Source organism: Pan paniscus, chromosome 10 (genome assembly GCF_029289425.2).
Source record: "Pan paniscus chromosome 10, NHGRI_mPanPan1-v2.0_pri, whole genome shotgun sequence".
In the NCBI taxonomy this organism is placed as follows: Eukaryota; Metazoa; Chordata; class Mammalia; order Primates; family Hominidae; genus Pan; species Pan paniscus.
Window position 1 is genome coordinate 140,444,569 of NC_073259.2, and position 16,267 is coordinate 140,460,835.

General features: G+C 55.5%; 1 long non-coding RNA gene across 1 annotated transcript; it reads right to left on the minus strand.

Moving 5' to 3' along the window:
• Window positions 1-745: 745 nt before the first annotated feature.
• LOC129393457 (uncharacterized) lies at window positions 746-7,372 on the minus strand. Its single transcript, XR_008620320.2, has 3 exons — window positions 7,203-7,372; window positions 2,673-6,277; window positions 746-2,569 (listed from the first exon to the last, which is right to left on the minus strand). It is a non-coding gene; the product is annotated as an uncharacterized LOC129393457 (long non-coding RNA).
• Between the last annotated feature and the right edge of the window lie 8,895 nt (window positions 7,373-16,267).

Here is a 16,267-nt window from a genome sequence, read left to right on the forward strand (position 1 = left end):
CCGTCTCTGTGAGTCCCGTGGATGTGGACAGCAGCCGCCTCTGTGAGTCTCATCTGCGAGTCCCGTGGACGTGGACAGCAGCCGCCTCTGCGAGTCTCGTGGACGTGGACAGCAGCCGCCTCTGCGAGTCCCGTGGACGTGGACAGCAGCCGCCTCTGTGAGTCCCGTGGACGTGGACAGCAGCCGCCTCTGCGAGTCCCATGGACGTGGACAGCAGCCGCCTCTGCGAGTCTCGTGGACGTGGACAGCAGCCACTTCTGTGAGTCTCGTGGACGTGGACAGCAGCTCGTTCTCGGCTCAGTGTGCTCAGGCTTCACTGTCGTGGGTGGATGTGGGCCCTGTGCAGCCTCACACTCAGCTGCCCTCACCCTAAGCCCCCTCTGTCCTCGAGGGACCCCCAACAGTCCTAGCGGCCTCTGCAGCTTTGGGAATAAAGGCCCGCCCTCGCCTGTATCCATGAAGCCCCTGCCACATCTGCGGCTCACGGCCTCCTTCTCCCCCTCGTCTCACCACGTTCTAACCTCTGGTCCTCTCCGAGTTTCTCGGACGGGCCAGTCCCTCTCCCACCTTGGGGTCTGCTGTCCCCTCCATCAGGGTCACTGCCCTCATCTTCCCAACCTCAGCCCCCACCCCAGGATGGGTCAGGATGGCCTGGCTTTCTCTTGGCCACCGTGTTCCTTCTTTCACACTCAGCTGAGTTTGCAGAAATGCCATGGTGTGATGACGTGATTCACGTCTGTCTTTCCGTCTAGACTGGAAACCCCCTGGGGGACTGAGATGTACATCAACCATGGTGTCCCCAGAGGAGAAGGGCCATCAACCACGGTGTCCCCAAAGGAGAACGGCCGTCAACCAGGGTGTCCCCAGAGGAGAAGGGCCATCAACCATGGTGTCCCCAGAGGAGAAGGGTGGCCAGGTCCCCTGGGGACTGAGATGTGTGTCAACCACGGTGTCTTCAGAGGAGAAGGGCGGCCGGGTCCCCGGTGGACACGGGTAATGCAGAGGCGTCTCCCCAGCTCACCCAGAAACTGGTCCAGCACCATGATCTGCACCCACATCAGAGGCACGTGGGGTAGGGAGTAGAGTGCTGCCCGGAGCTCCATCCACAGCCTCCTCTGGGCTGGGTGTACGGCTGTTTTCCATTCAACCCAAATGGACCCTCGGAGGAGCCGGAAGGCCAGACTGGAGGAGGATTTGTCAGACCAGACAGCTTTAGTGTCACCTAAGACAAAGTACTTTATTTGTTTCCATTATCTTTGAGCTTTTGTCATTCTGGCTATTGATCTTCCCTTGTAATGAAGCCCATAATTAAGCTACTAGGATGCTGCAGCCAGGCTTAATGAACAGGCTACTGCACAGCTCAGCCAAGGAGCCCACTGCGTGAAGGAGACACACCGCCACCTCCATTTCCTGACCGTCTGTGACCCGTGTGGTCTGAAGGACAAAGGCGGGAAGGGCTGGGATGCAGAGGGGCCCTCGGGGCCTCCCTGGGATGTCCTCATCGGCCGCAGGCAGGAGCCACCCCCATCCCAGAGTCAGACACACAGAAGGGCCTGACCCCACCCCTCCCGAGCTTATGGAAAGGGGAGATTTGGACGTAGAGGTTGGTGCAGGGAGATGGAGATGGCCCAGGAGGGAGGCCTGGGGCAGACTCCCCACCCCTGACAGCCTCCGAGGAACCAGTGACACCTTGATCGTGGCTTTGCTGCCTCCGGAACAGTGAGAAAATACGTCTGCGTGAATGGCAGCCTGTAGTCATCCTCACGGCCTCCACAGAAAGGGGGTCCTGCCACAGCTGACACTGGGAACATGCTGCACCACGGCCTCCGACGCGCTGGCCTCAGGAGGGAAAGGGGTAGAGCAGGTGCAGGGAACGCGCTGGAAGGGGCTGCACAGCCCTGGGGGTCAGGCTGGGCCAGGGCTGGGGGGGTGGCGGGGAGGCCACAGCTGGAATGCCACAATGGCCACGCAGTTCCCGGCCCGATGCTCCCTCCTTCCACAGCGCCCTCCACGGCCCCTCCACGGCGTTTCTTGGGATGGGCAGCCTCTGCGATGCCCTGAGCGGCCGGGATTCTGAGGAAGCGCCGGAGATGCTCCCAGCATGACCCTCCCCACCCTCCCTCCTAGTCCCAGCTACACACGCACCACCTCTCCCCACGAGGCGTTCTGAAGGCCATGCTGCCCAAGGCGGCCCTGTTGGACCCTCGCCGGGCTTTTGGGCGCCCACATCTCACATTTGCAAGCCCACAGCTACAGAGGCTTCCCTCCGCCCCACAGGGAGGCCTGGGCACCCCCCACTGTGACACGACCTTCTGTGCAGCGGGCGTCGGGTCACTCAGTGTGCGGGTGAAGGCAGCCCAGGGGAGAGGAGCCAGCAGGGAGCTTGGCCAGGTGGGAACAGGTCCGGGCGGGGCTGCGTGGGTTGGGCCAAAGTCCAGACCTGAGCTGTCCCCAGGACACAGCCCAGGAGAGCAGCTTGTGCAGTGAACCCACCCCAGGCAGCGGGGACGCTCTGCTGCCCGCACCAGCAGCCCGCACACTCACGCCTCGCTGTGCTGCCTTCCATCACCTGCACCAGCAGCCCGCACACTCACGCCTCGCTGTGCTGTCTGCGCCCTCCACCTGCACCAACAGCCCGCACACTCACGCCTCGCTGTGCTGCCCTCCATCACCCGCACCAGCGGCCCGCACACTCACGCCTCGCTGTGCTGCCCTCCATCACCCGCACCAGCGGCCCGCACACTCACGCCTCGCTGTGCTGTCTGCCCCCCGTCACCGGCACCAGCGGCCCGCACACTCACGCCTCGCTGTGCTGTCTGCCCCCCGTCACCCGCACCAGCGGCCCGCACACTCACGCCTCGCTGTGCTGTCTGCCCCCCGTCACCCGCACCAGCGGCCCGCACACTCACGCCTCGCTGTGCTGTCTGCCCCCCGTCACCCGCACCAGCGGCCCGCACACTCACGCCTCGCTGTGCTGTCTGCCCTCCGTCACCCGCACCAGCGGCCCGCACACTCACGCCTCGCTGTGCTGTCTGCCCTCCGTCACCCACACCAGCGGCCCGCACACTCACGCCTCGCTGTGCTGTCTGCGCTCTGCAGATTCTTCAAGGGTTCCAGAGCTTTCCGCAGGAAAAGGCAGCACATCAGTCTAAGGTGCGACCGCAAATTACAAGGTAAATACATGACCGCTTTCCTCCTCAAATTATGGGTAATTACACCTGGACTAAGTGTAATAATTACAGACAAAACGCTGAGGATGTGAACCCCACTCCTTTGAGAGCTCAGACTGGGACCAGTCCCGTGTGCTGTCCAATGCGGGCTCTGCTCCCTGGGGAGAATTCACACCAGGACCAGTCACACATGATGTCCAATGCCAGCTCCGCTCCCCGGGGAATGAGGTTAGTGGATTGATGCCTCAGTTTCCTTTTCTGTAGAATGTCTGCAATCATCCAAGCTTCCTCGAGGTGGGTGGTGAGGATTAAATAAATGCAGAGCTGGTACCCACACAGAGGACTCTGGGAGCAGTGAAACGCCGCTGTGTGATGCACGATGGATGCCCGTCGTTACGTGTCTTCACACGATCGCGTGTCATTATGCATTTGTCAAAACCCACAGGATGTGCAGCACGGGGGCCCCGACACGAATGTGGACTTTAGTTACTGAACGCGTGTGATGGCCCGCCTGTGGTAACAGGTGCGCCTCGCCAGCATAACGTGTTAATTACAGGGGACGCTGGCGGCAGGGGAGGGGCTCTGTACTTTCTGCTCGATTTCCTGTAACCTAAACCACTCTAAAAAACAAACACGTCATAACTTTTTTAATGAACTCAAAATGGCCATTTCACTTGTGTGCAGCCGCCTTCTCCACCCGGGCGTGTCTCGTGCCCTCCCTGCCTGGCCCTTGTGATGGAGGGCTGGGCCGCTTGGCCCCTTGACCTCTTGGCCCCTTGCCCCCTTGGTCCCTTGACCTCTTGACCTGTCCCCTCTGCTCTGTTCTCTCCCCGGGCTGTGGCAGCAGCCATCAGCAGTCCACTGGGCCCACCCTCCCCTTTGCTTCCCAGCAGACCCGATTTGGTGTGGAGTTTAGCAGGACAGCTTTAGAAACCACACTCCGCAGATGCCCTTGCAGTGACGTGTGACCTTGTGTCGATGCGTGACCTTGTGTCAAATCCCTGGGGATTTCTGGGAGAGGCTCAGGCTTTCTGACTTAGCCATTGCCCCGTTCCCTCTCCCTGTTGGAATGTGGGTGTGATGCTTGGAGGGGTGGCAGCCACTTTGTGGCCGTGAGGTCAAGCGACAGATGGTCGGGCGGGGGTGAGTCTGAGATCCCACTGACGTCCTCAGGAGTCGCTTCTTCCCAACGCTGCCTCTCTGTCCCCCTGTTTGTTTAAATTGCCAAAGTTGGGCTTCTGTTAGATGCAGTTGACCATAATCCCAAATGATGGGTGCTGCTTTGGGGACCAGCCCCCACAGGTCCACGAGGTGCATTACGTGGGCACATCCCCCTGTCCCCATGCCGTGGCCTCAGTGTCCCAGTTCCTGGCCAGCAGCCAGATCAGTGACAAAGGACCCAATGACTCAGACTCCAGCCATACCTGAGCTGCCGTCAGGACAGGCTTTGGCCAGGATGGAGAGGAGGGAGCCACCCGTTCCAGCCTGGCCTGGAAACTGCCCGGCTCAGCCCGAGGCCACCATCTCTGCTCATCCAAGAGGCATTCAGGAGTCGGGAGGTCCACAGAGTGGGAGAGGGTCCCACGTCTCAGAGCGGCACCTGGCACCACCAGGCTCATCCTTGCCTCGGGCGATGGGGCAGGGTGAGTGGCTTCTGTGGCCACCACATCTGTGCAAACGGTGCCCGCAGACGGAATTCAGGCCACTTCCTCTTAATTTGCTTAATTTAAACAAGAGGGAACCTTTGTATTTCTCTACATTTGTGCCTCTCAGCCTCCTGCTGGCCCAGAAGCCCAGTGACATCACAAGTTCCTGGCTCAGCCGCCTCCCTTGTTGTCAGATGAAATCTCTTTTTCCAAAGCAGCTCATGGGGGTGCTTTGACCTTGAGCCTTTGAGGCCAGTTCTGCAAAGAGGACTTCCAAAAACAGTGGCCAGTGAGGAACTAGGCTCAGAAGGTACCGTTGGCAGGGGTGAGGCCCTCCTACCTTCTTCCGCAGCAGGCAGGGACAGGGGCGGCATCCAGGATCACTCACAGGCGGGGACAAGGGCAGCGTCCAGGGTCACTCACAGGCGGGGACGAGGGCAGCGTCCAGGGTCACTCACAGGCGGGGACGAGGGCAGCGTCCAGGGTCACTCACAGGCGGGGACGAGGGCAGCGTCCAGGGTCACTCACAGGCGGGGGCGAGGGCAGCGTCCAGGGTCACTCACAGGCGGGGGCGAGGGCAGCGTCCTGGGTCACTCACAGGCGGGGGCGAGGGCAGCGTCCAGGGTCACTCACAGGCGGCGGCGAGGGCAGCATCCAGGGTCACTCACAGGCGGGGACGAGGGCAGTGTCCAGGGTCACTCACAGGCTGAGGACAAGGCAGTGTCCAGGGTCACTCACAGGCAGTGGCATAGCCAAACCCTAATGCCAGGAGCTGTTAGGACTGAGGGAAGAATTTGCAAGTGAGTCTGTGGAGGGGCCCAGAAAGCCTCCAGCAGTGCCTGGGATTCCACCATGTTTACCGTATTCTTTGTGGATGCCCAAAGCATTGCCTGCAAAGGCTGAGAGATGGGTCTTGTACCAGCCACTCCTGGAGAGGGAGGAAGGAGAGCTCTGGCTTTGTTTGCTGAGGCCCATGGCACCTTGACAGAAAAGCCGACCCAGGCACCACACGGCCATTCTCCCTTTAGATAATAAGCCTCAGTTCCCAGTTTCTGGCTCGGGTGCCACGCAGCCACACGCCACGTAAATAATAAGCCTCAGCCCTGGGTTTCTGGCCCAGGTGCCACGTGGCCACGCTCCCTGTAGATAAGAAGCCTCAGCTCTGGGTTTCTGGCCCAGGTGCCACGCGGCCATGCGCCCTGTAGATAAGAAGCCTCACCTCTGGGTTTCTAGCCCAGGTGCCACGTGGCCACGCGCCCTGTAGATAAGAAGCCTCAGCTCTGGGTTTCTGGCCCAGGTGCCACGCGGCCACATGCCCTGTAGATAATAACCCTCAGCTCTGGGTTTCTAGCCCAGGTGCCACGTGGCCACGCGCCCTGTAGATAAGAAGTCTCGGCTCTGGGTTGAGTGTAAGAATCACCGATGAATCCTCGGTCCCTGCACCCGTCCGGACGCTCTCAGCTGTAACAGAAAACCCAGCTGAAAAGCAACTGAAAGGATAAGAGGCAGCTCATCCCTCATAGGGACTGCATAGCAGCTGCCCACCCCACAGCCCCCTCCTGTGTCACCATCCCAGAGCCCCAGGACCCAGCCCTTCCTCGTGTTCCTTTGTGAGAGTGAGGACAACTCCCTGCAGCCCCTCAGACCCTCCCAGGGTCCCGCCGTCAGGGCGGCCTGGCTGGTTCAGGTCTCTCCAACCATGGCAAGGCTGACTGAATTCCACCGTGGGCTGAGGCCAATGGGGCGTCACGCAGGGGCTGGGGAGGGGCCGCCTTCCCTAAGCACACGGCTGCTGCCCGGAGCCTGAACAAATCTGGCCTTGGTGAGCCAGGGAGGGGTTGCCTAGGCAACCAGCAGTGTCGGCCCCTTCTCAAGCAACTGCTGCTCTGCTTGGCTGGACACAGCCTCACAGGTATGAGAGCAGGAGGGAATCGCCCCGTGGAAGGGGACTGGGCGAGCCTGTAGTTGTGCCATGAGGGCAGGTGCCTTCCTGGGCACCCAGGGCCAAGCCCCGCCAGCCAGCACTGCTACCAGGCACTCTTTCCATCTCAAACACCAGAATCTGCACAAGCTCCTGCTGGCAGGCCCCGGGGGGTGGCATCCACTTTCCCTGGATGCCCAGCACATTAGTTTCCACCATCCGTGACCAAGAAGAATGAGGGCAGGACATCCTGTTTGTTCACCCTGGTCTGCCCAGGAATACAGCAAGGCGTGATTAGAGAAGAGTTTGCTCGTAAATACCCACTGAACAGGTGCACACATGCATTCTCACACGCATATCCACACACACACACTCATGCAACACACAATGCATGCACACGTGTGCACGCACACACATGCCTACATAGATGAGCACAGGCCTGCATGCGTATCCTTGTACACATACCTGTAAACAGCTCATGCACCACACCACATTTAGATCCAGCCCCACAAAAGACGCAGCTGATTTATGTGTCCAATTATAAATATAATTACATCTCTGACGCCATTAGCACGGCCATTCTGTGAATGCACAGCGCACCGCATGGCAGGCAGGGATGAGACTCACGAGCGCAGATGAACCAGCACTGGGAATTTTAATTTTTATTTTACTTGAAATTCAACACCAGATAATAACAGCGCCACCTGGATGGAACGCGCTTCCACATTCCATCACAACAGAAGCGATCATTTTTAGCAGCCCCGGAGGCGGCAGGCCCAAAGGTTGTGCAACTGAGGGAGGGGAAAGAGGCCACAAGCCCAGTCCTCCGGCACAGCCCCCCCGGGGAGATCCTAGGAATGCAGAGGGAAGCTGTCAGACCCAGGGCAAAGGCGGGAGCGGACAGGCTGAGCAATGGTCGAGAGACGTTTCTGGACTTGGCCGTATCCACCAGCTCCCAGCAGACGGAGGAGGAGGAGCTGAGCCTCTCGGGCACCACCCCAGGATGCCTAGAACCGTGTCCCGTGGCTCAACAGAGTGGACTCCAGGAGTCAGGGCCCCGGCCGTGAGGTCTCATCGAGGTCTCAGCCCTCCTCAGAGCAGCCACGACCTCCGACCCCACAACCCCCCACCTTCCCACTCCCTGTTCTCCCGTCACAGGGTTGCTCTGTTTCCTGCCTGAGTTCTGGGGTGACAAGGACAGGAGGGGACGCTGTGTCAGCGCGCAAGCCCTTTACCCCATTCTCCCCGGTCACAGCAGAGAAAACCGACCAGGCGTTGGGAGAAACAGCAACGCCCAGTGACCCCCAGCGACCCCAGCAATGCCCAGAGACCCCCAGCGACTCCCAGTGACCCCAGCACCCCTAACGACCCCCAGCGACCCCAGCGACTCCCAGCGACCCCAGCAACCCCAATGACCCCCAGCGACTCCAGCAACCCGTGACCCCCCAGCGACCCCAGCAACCCCAGTGACCCCCCAGCGACCCCAGCAACCCCAGTGACCCACAGCGACCCCAGCAACCCCAGCGACCCCCAGCGACCCCAGTGACCCCAGCGACCCCCAGCGACCCCAGCGACCCCCAGCAATGCCCAGTGACCCCCAGCTACCCCCAGCGACCCCAGCGACCCCCAGCAACCCCAGTGACCCCAGTGACCCCAGCAACGCCCAGAGACCCCCAGCGACTCCCAGTGACCCCAGCAATGCCCAGAGACCCCCAGCGACTCCCAGTGACCCCAGCACCCCTAACGACCCCCAGCGACCCCAGCGACACCCAGTGACCCCAAGCACGGACCCGGCATGGCTCTTCCATCCACCGCTGGCTTTGTCTGCTCAGCACCCGTCTCTCCTCTCTTGAAAGCTAAACTCGATTCTAGATTTCCCTCCCTAGAATCTATCCCTCCCTCCTCAGCCCTGGATTTCAGTATAAGATGGTTAATTTTAGATGTCAATTTGGCCAGGCCATGGTTTTTGGCTAAGACCAGTCTAAATGTTGTGAAGGTAAGTTTTAGATGCAATTAATTTTTTTTTTTTTTTTTTGAGATGGAGTCTTGCTCTGTCACCCAGGCTGGAGGGCAACAGCACAGTCTTGGCTCACTGCAGCCTCCACCTCCCAGGTTCAAGCAATTCTTCTGCCTCAGCCTCCTGAGTAGCTGGGTTTACAGGCGCCCACCACCACACCCAGATAATTTTTTGTATTTTTGGTAGAGACGGGGTTTCACCATTTGGCCAGGATGGTCTCGATCTTTTGACCTTGTGATCTGCCCACCTCGGCCTCCTAAAGTGCCGGGATAACAGGCGTGAGCCACCGCGCCCGGCAGCAGTTAATTATTTTTAATTGTGGCAAAACATGCGTGACATAAGGTTTGCGGTTTTAACCATTTTTAACCATTCTTAAAACTGCATCTTCAGCAGGAGGAGGCACATTCACGTTGCTGTGCAGCCATCACCAGCACCCACCTCCAGAACCTTCCCATCTTCCCAAACGGAAACCCTGTCCCCATGAAGCGCAAACTCCCCACTGCCCTCCCCCGACTCTGGCAACCTCTGTTCTACTTTCTCTAAATCTGATGACTCTGGGGACCTCATGTAAGTGGAATCACTGGCTCAGTTCACTTCGCCTAACGTCCTTGAGGTCCATCCACCTCGCAGCCTGCATTAGAATTTCCTTCCTTTTTAAGGCGGAATAATGTCCCATTGTATGGGTAGACTGCATTGCGTTTATCTGTTCATGTCAATGGACATCTGGGCTGTGTTCACCTGTTGTCTGTTGTGAATAATGTTGTATGAACATGGCCGTGCAAATATCTGAGACCTTGCCTTCAATTTTTTTTTCTTGAGACAGAGACTTGCTCTGTTGCCCAGGCTGGAGTGCAGTGGTGTGATCTCAGATCACTGCAACCTCCGCCTCCCGGGTTCAAGCCATTCTCCTGCCTCAGCCTCCTGAGTAGCTGGGATGACAGGAGCCCGCCACCATGACCGGCTAATTTTTTTGTATTTTTATAGAGACGGGGTTTCACCATGTTGGCCAGGCTGGTCTTGAACTCCTGACCTCAGGTGATCCACCCGCCTCGGCCTCTCACGGTGCTGGGGTTACAGGCGTGAGCCCCCGCACCCGGCCGTTGCCTTTAACTATTTAGGGTGTCTACCCAGAGAGGAATTGCTGATCCTACAGTAGCTCTAGTTTTAATTTTTTGAGGACCCTCCACGCTCTCTTCCGCAGTAGCTACGCCACTCTCCTTCCCACCAGCAATGCACAAGGATTCCCGCTTCTCCGCATCTTCACCAGCACTTGTACTTCCTGGTTTTCGGCAGTCATCTGACTATGTGTGCGAGGTGGTTTCTCACTGCGGTTTGATCTGCACGCCCCTAACGATGAGTGATGTGGAGCATCTTTCCATGGGTTTGTTGGCTTTGCAGAGCTTCTTTGGAGAAGATGTCTATGTCTCCATTTCCTCTTTGGAGTAATTTGTATTTTCCCAATTTTTAAATGTTTTGACATAGAATAATTGTATAATATTCAAGGGTTACATAGTGCTCTTTTGATACATACAACCCACACTGATCAGATTAATTAGCATATCCATTGTTGAATCAAGTTTGGCCTAAAGCTGCAACCTTACACATTTTAAGCTCGGCCTGAAGGTTTCTCCGTACATGGTGAACTGTAGCCTACATGGAGGTGCAAACAGACCGTCACCTACTCTCATGCCAATCACTGAGCTTTGGCCAATCACAGGTGGTCAACTGTTCAAACCGTGTTCAAATAAGACAAACGCCGAGCTGCCACCAATCCAGCCATTTGTGTCCCTCGCTTCTGTTTTCTGTACATCACTTGCCTTTTCCCGTCCATAAATCTTCTTCTGCCACGTGGCTGCGCGGGAGTCTCCGCACCTACTCTATTTGCAAATTGTTCTTTGCTCAATTACACTCTTTTAGATTTAATTTGGCTGAAGTTTCTTTTTTTAAACACCATTGTCTCAAACACTTATCATTTATTTCTGTTAGGAACATTAAATGTCCTTCCAGCTGTTTGAAACTATATAACATATGAACTCTGGTCATCCTGTAGTGCCATAGACACTCACACCTCCCCCCCACTGACTGGTAATTTTGTTTCCTTTAACAAATCTTTCCCTCTCCTTTCCTCTCCCCTTCCCACCATCCAGTATGTTCTGTTCTAATTTTTACTTCTTTGAGGTCAACATTTTTTAGCTTCCCCATGTGAGAACATGTGATATTTGTCTTTCTGTTCCTGGCTTATTTCATTTAACCTAATGTCCTCCAGTTCCATCCATGTTGCCACCAGTGACAGGACTCATCCTTTTTCATGGCTGAATAGTATTCTGCGGTGTGTGTGCCACACTTTCTTCATCAGTCATCTGCTGTCGGACACCCAGGTTGGTTCCATATCATGGCTGCTGTGAACGGTGCCGCAGTCAACACAGGGTGAGGATGTCTCTCTGATGCACTGACTTCCTTCCCTTTGGATAAACACCCAGAAGTGGTTTCTGGATCGTGTCTGCAGTTTCCCGAGTAGCCTCCATGCTGTTCTCCACAGCAGCTGTGTTCGTTCACCTTCCCGCCAACAGGGTGCGGATTCCCTTTTCTCTGCATCCCTGCCGGCATTTGTTACTTCTTGTCGTTTTGATAATAGACCAGTTCTGACTGGTATAAGATGGTATCTCCTCATGGTTTTGATTTGCAGTTCTCTGATGGTTAGTGATGTTGAGCATTCTTTTATAGATCTGTTGACCATTTGCATGTCTTCTTTTGAGAAATATCTGTTCAGATCATTCGCCAATGTTTAAATCAAATTGTTGCTGTTTAATCTGGTTTTTTGCTGTTGAGTTGTTTGAGTTTCTTGTATGTTCTGGACATTAGTCCCTTGTCAGATGAGTAGTTGGCAAATATCTTCTCCCATTTGGTAAGTTGGCTTTTCACTCTCTTGATTGTTTCCCTCACTGTGCAGAAGGTTTTTAGTTTGACACAAACTCCCTCGCTGTGCAGAAGCTTTTTAGTTTGACATAAACTCCATGTGTTTATTTTTGCTTGTGTTGCCTGTGCTTTTGTGATCTTACTGATAAAATATTTTCCGGGCCAATGTCCTAAGGCATTCCCCCTTTGTTTTGTACTTTTGGGTCTTCTACTTATGTTTTTTATCCGTTTTGAGTTGATTTTTGTGTAGGGTGAGAGGTGGGGGTCTAGCTTCGTTCTTCTGCATATGGATATCCAGGTTTTCCAGCACCTTTTATTGAAGAGGCTGTCCCTTCCCCCAATGGGTGCTCTTAGCACCTTTGTTAAAAATCAGTTAGTGCTAGATAGAGGGATTAATTTCTAGGTTATCTACTCTGTTGCATTGGTCTATGTATCTGTTTTTTTAATGCCAGTACCATGCTGTTTTGGTTACCACAGCTTTGTCATATATTCTGAGGTCTGGTAATGTGATTCCTCCAGCAGGTTTTTTTTTTTTTCTTTTTAGATGGAGTTTCACTCTGTGGCCCAGGCTGGAGTGCAGTGGCACAATCTCAGCTCACTGCAACCTCTGCCTCTTAGGTTCAAGTGATTCTCCTGCCTCAGCTTCCTGAGCAGCTAGAATTGCAGGTGTGTGCCACCACATCCAACTAATTTTTGTACCAGCTTTGTTCTTTTTGCTGGGAATTGCTTGGGCTATTCTGTGTCCTTTGTGGTTAAGAATGTTAATGTTAAGATTATTAAGATCTTTTTAATGTTAAGATTTTTTTTTCTATTTCTGTGAATAATGTCATGGGTGTTTTGATAGGAATTGCATTGAATCTGTAGACTGCTTTGGGTAGTATGGCCATTTTAACAATATTAATTCTGACCCATGAGCATGGGATGTCTTTCCATTTGTTTGTATCCTCTTCAATTTCTTTTACATGATTATAGAGACTGAGAAGTCCCACAGGCTGTCTGCACGCTGGAGAAACAAGGAAGCTGGTATCATGTCTCAGTCCAAGTCTGAAGGCCTCAGAACCGGGGAAGGTAATGGTGTGACTCTGAGTCCAAGGCTGAAGGCGTGAGAACAAGGGGTGGCGGATGCTGGCCAAGCCCTGGGGGCCAAAGGCCAGGGAACCTGGAGTTCTGATCTCCAAGGGCAGGAGAAGAAGGGCATTCCTGGCTGAGCACGGTGGCTCACGCCTGTAATCCCAGCACTTCGGGAGGCCGAGGCAGGCAGATCATGAGGTCAGGAGATTGAGACCACCCTGGCTAACACAGTGAAACCCCGTCTGTACTAAAAATACAAAAATCAGCGGGGCGTGGTGGCGGGTGCCTGTAGTCCCAGCTACTCGGGAGGCTGAGGCAGGAGAATGGCGTGAACCCGGGAGGCGGAGCTTGCAGTGAGCCGAGATCGCACCACCACACTCCAGCCTGGGCAACAGAGCGAGACTCTGTCTCTAAAAATAAAAAATAAACTAATAAAATAAGAAGGGCATTCCTGCTCCAGGAGAGAGAGAGAGAAAGAGAAAGAGAGGGTGAGAGAGAGAGAAAGAGAGGGCGAGAAAGAGAGACAGGAAGGAGGAGGCAGGGAGAGGAGGAGAGAGAGAGAGAGAGAGAGGGAATTCACCTTTCCTCCACCTTTTCGTTCTATCTGGGCCCCCAGCCGACTGGATGGGCGAGGGTGGAGCTTCTCCACTGGATGGGCGAGGGTGGAGCTTCTCCACTCTGTCCACCGACTCAGGCATCACGCAGACACATGCAGTAAGAATGCTTCACCAGCGTTCGAGGTATCCCTCAACCCAGGCAAGGTGATACCTAAAATTAACCATCACAGCCACTGAGGTTTGGCAGTAGCTTTTCCCTGCAGTGACCTCCAGCCTAGGTTGACTCGTACCCTGAAACAGCGAGGGAAGAGCTCCACATCCAGCAGGAGGAGACTGGCTGGATAAATGCGGTGTGTTTAAACAGTGGCTACCCCTCCGGCATTTAAATCATGTTATAGAAAGTATAATGTATACAGAATCTATTACGTTTTTAAAATGTTACAAACTCATGCCCAGTATGTGCTCAGTTTTGTAAAATCGAGGAGAGTTATGTGGAATGCGTAACTGAAATGTAAAGTGTGATTTTCATGGAGCTACAGCTTTAGAGACAACACTTATTTTCTTTTTTATGCTTCAGTTTATTTTACAAGTTATCTACAATAAACATCAATTACTGACATAATCAGAAAAAGTTTGCTTTATTTTTCTACATGCGAAAGCACAAAGAACAATAAATATGTCACAGATGTGGCACATTTGCGCACAGCCCCATTTTTAACACCGAGGACACCCCCGTCTCTCTGCTCTGCCCAGCCAGGTCCAGCGTCCCTGAGCCAAATCTCTGCAAATGTTCCAGTCAGGACAGATTAAGTTTCACCGTAAACCAGCAGCTCATCTTTATTTCTAGGCAATTTATTTAAGAGCCTCCTAAAATCTACTAACTTCCAGGCCGAAAATCATTTAAAATCAAATGAGTTTCCTCGCCGATAAAACTTGAGATCATCCTTCAGCTTTGGAGATAATAGAACTGAGCGGTCATTTCCTCCCCGCGCTGAGGGAGCTGAGTGATGGAGAGGCGGCATAGGTCCTCCGAGGAGGCCCCGTGAGCCCCATGGCTGTTTCCCAACACCAGCGGAAGAGGGAGGTTAGAGGCTCCCTCTGCTGTTATCCTGCGGGTGGAGGAAGCCCTGAGCATCCCCTCCAGCCCCTGAGGCCTGAGTCCTGGGGGGCCCCCCGCCCCCGCCAGCCCAGCCTGGTGTCAATCCCGCTTATGCACAGCCCAGACCACCCCCTGCCCAGCGAGCTCCCCTGAGGCTCTTCCTCGTGGCAAAAGAGATTCTCAGAGCCCTCTGCAGAGTGCCAAGTGCGCAGGGAAGTCACAGCTGACCCGTCACCCCAGCCCCAACTGCTCAGTGCCCCAGACCTCTCACTGCGTGTGGCCCAGGCCCTGCAGAGTCTGCCCCACCCCCTCCAGCCTCCTTTCACACTTCCTCACTGCATCAGTTTGCCTTTGTAGCAATAATGCTTAGAAACAAATCACCCGGAAACTCTGGTTTCAACCCGAGTATGTATTTAGCTCACAAGCCGCAGGTCAGGGGTCAGGCTGGGCTCAGCAGGTGGCTCTTCTGTCCTTGCCGGGGTCACTTGGGACTCACTCACTCGTCTAGGGCTGCTTGGCTCTCGGCTGCCACCAGGCAGCTCTGTCCCATCCCTCGAGTGTGTCTCATTCTCCACCGGGGAGCCTAGACACCGCTCGGCGAGGGTGACAGGAAGAGCCAGCAGGTGCCTTCCCAGCCTCCGCCCGTGTCCCATCCCACGGCCAGACACAGAACAAAGGAACAGGAAAGAGACTCTAGTAGGGTGAGCAGCTGAGTCACATCACGGGGGTGGGAGACAGGTGGGTGAGAGCCGGGGGGACGAAGCAACCCCTCCCTCAGCGCCTGGGCTGGGACCCAGTGGCCACTGCTGACCGAGGCCCGCCCTCCTCACAGCTCAGCGGGCAGCGCCACTGGCCCAGGCGGCCTCACCTCCCTCCTCTCCAGCCACACCTGCACCCAGGACAGTCGTCCCCTCCAGAGAAGCCCCCAAGAGCACCGCAGCCTGAGTCACAGCCTTTGACACACTCTGACACTTTCCTTCCCACAGCTGTCACAGTTTGGGACAATAAATGATTCCCCAGTGCATCAGCCCAGGATGGAGGCCGCAGGCGGACAGAGACCTTGACCATTGCATTCCGCCAGGTTGGACCTCCTGACCTAGGGTGTGGCATGGCAGGTGCTCAGTGGACCCTGGCGGCAGAACAAACAGCAGAGGTGCCATGGGGATGGCCTGGGGGACAGAGCAACGGATGGAATGCAGGCGATTTGCTATACGTGATTTACTCCTCACCTGAGGGGGCCGAGCCGCGGCCCTGGCGCTGCTTCCTCCCTCCCTGGTGGAGGGCCCTGTCCTGAGGGTGAGGCCAACGCCTGCCCTCCCCCCACCCACCCAGCCTGGCCCATAGGGTGCACTCACCTCACCCCATCATGAAGGACTCGGGTCCAGGCCCCTGCTCCTATCTCCAGCCCTGCTTGTGAATTCTGCACGGCCCTTCCCGACAGCACGGGCTCAGCCTCCAGGAAAACATGCTTGGGAGAAACTGAGTGATGTGGATGAATCTCGCATGCTCAGAGGCAAATCGACCATGATTATTCACTACAGCACCCCAGAGCAATGCCCTCTGGATTCTCATTGTCGTTGTGATACGAAAATACATTATTTTTAAAGACTGTTGAGTGAGTCAAACCCCAGCACTCTCATTAATGTTCCCAGGCTCAGAGAAGCAAACCCTGGAGAGCTTCATCCCCCCAGCTCTGCCTGCCTGAGGCTTAGGAAACGGCCAGGACAGGGGAGAGCCTGGGTGATGCGGATGCTGTGGTTGGCTCTGTCTGGCAGCGGCAAAGTCTCCAGGACTCTGGAGCCCCAGCCCTGGGGCCTCCCCAAGGAGTGAGGGACACCCCTCCGATTTCGAGAAATAAAACCTGCAGGGA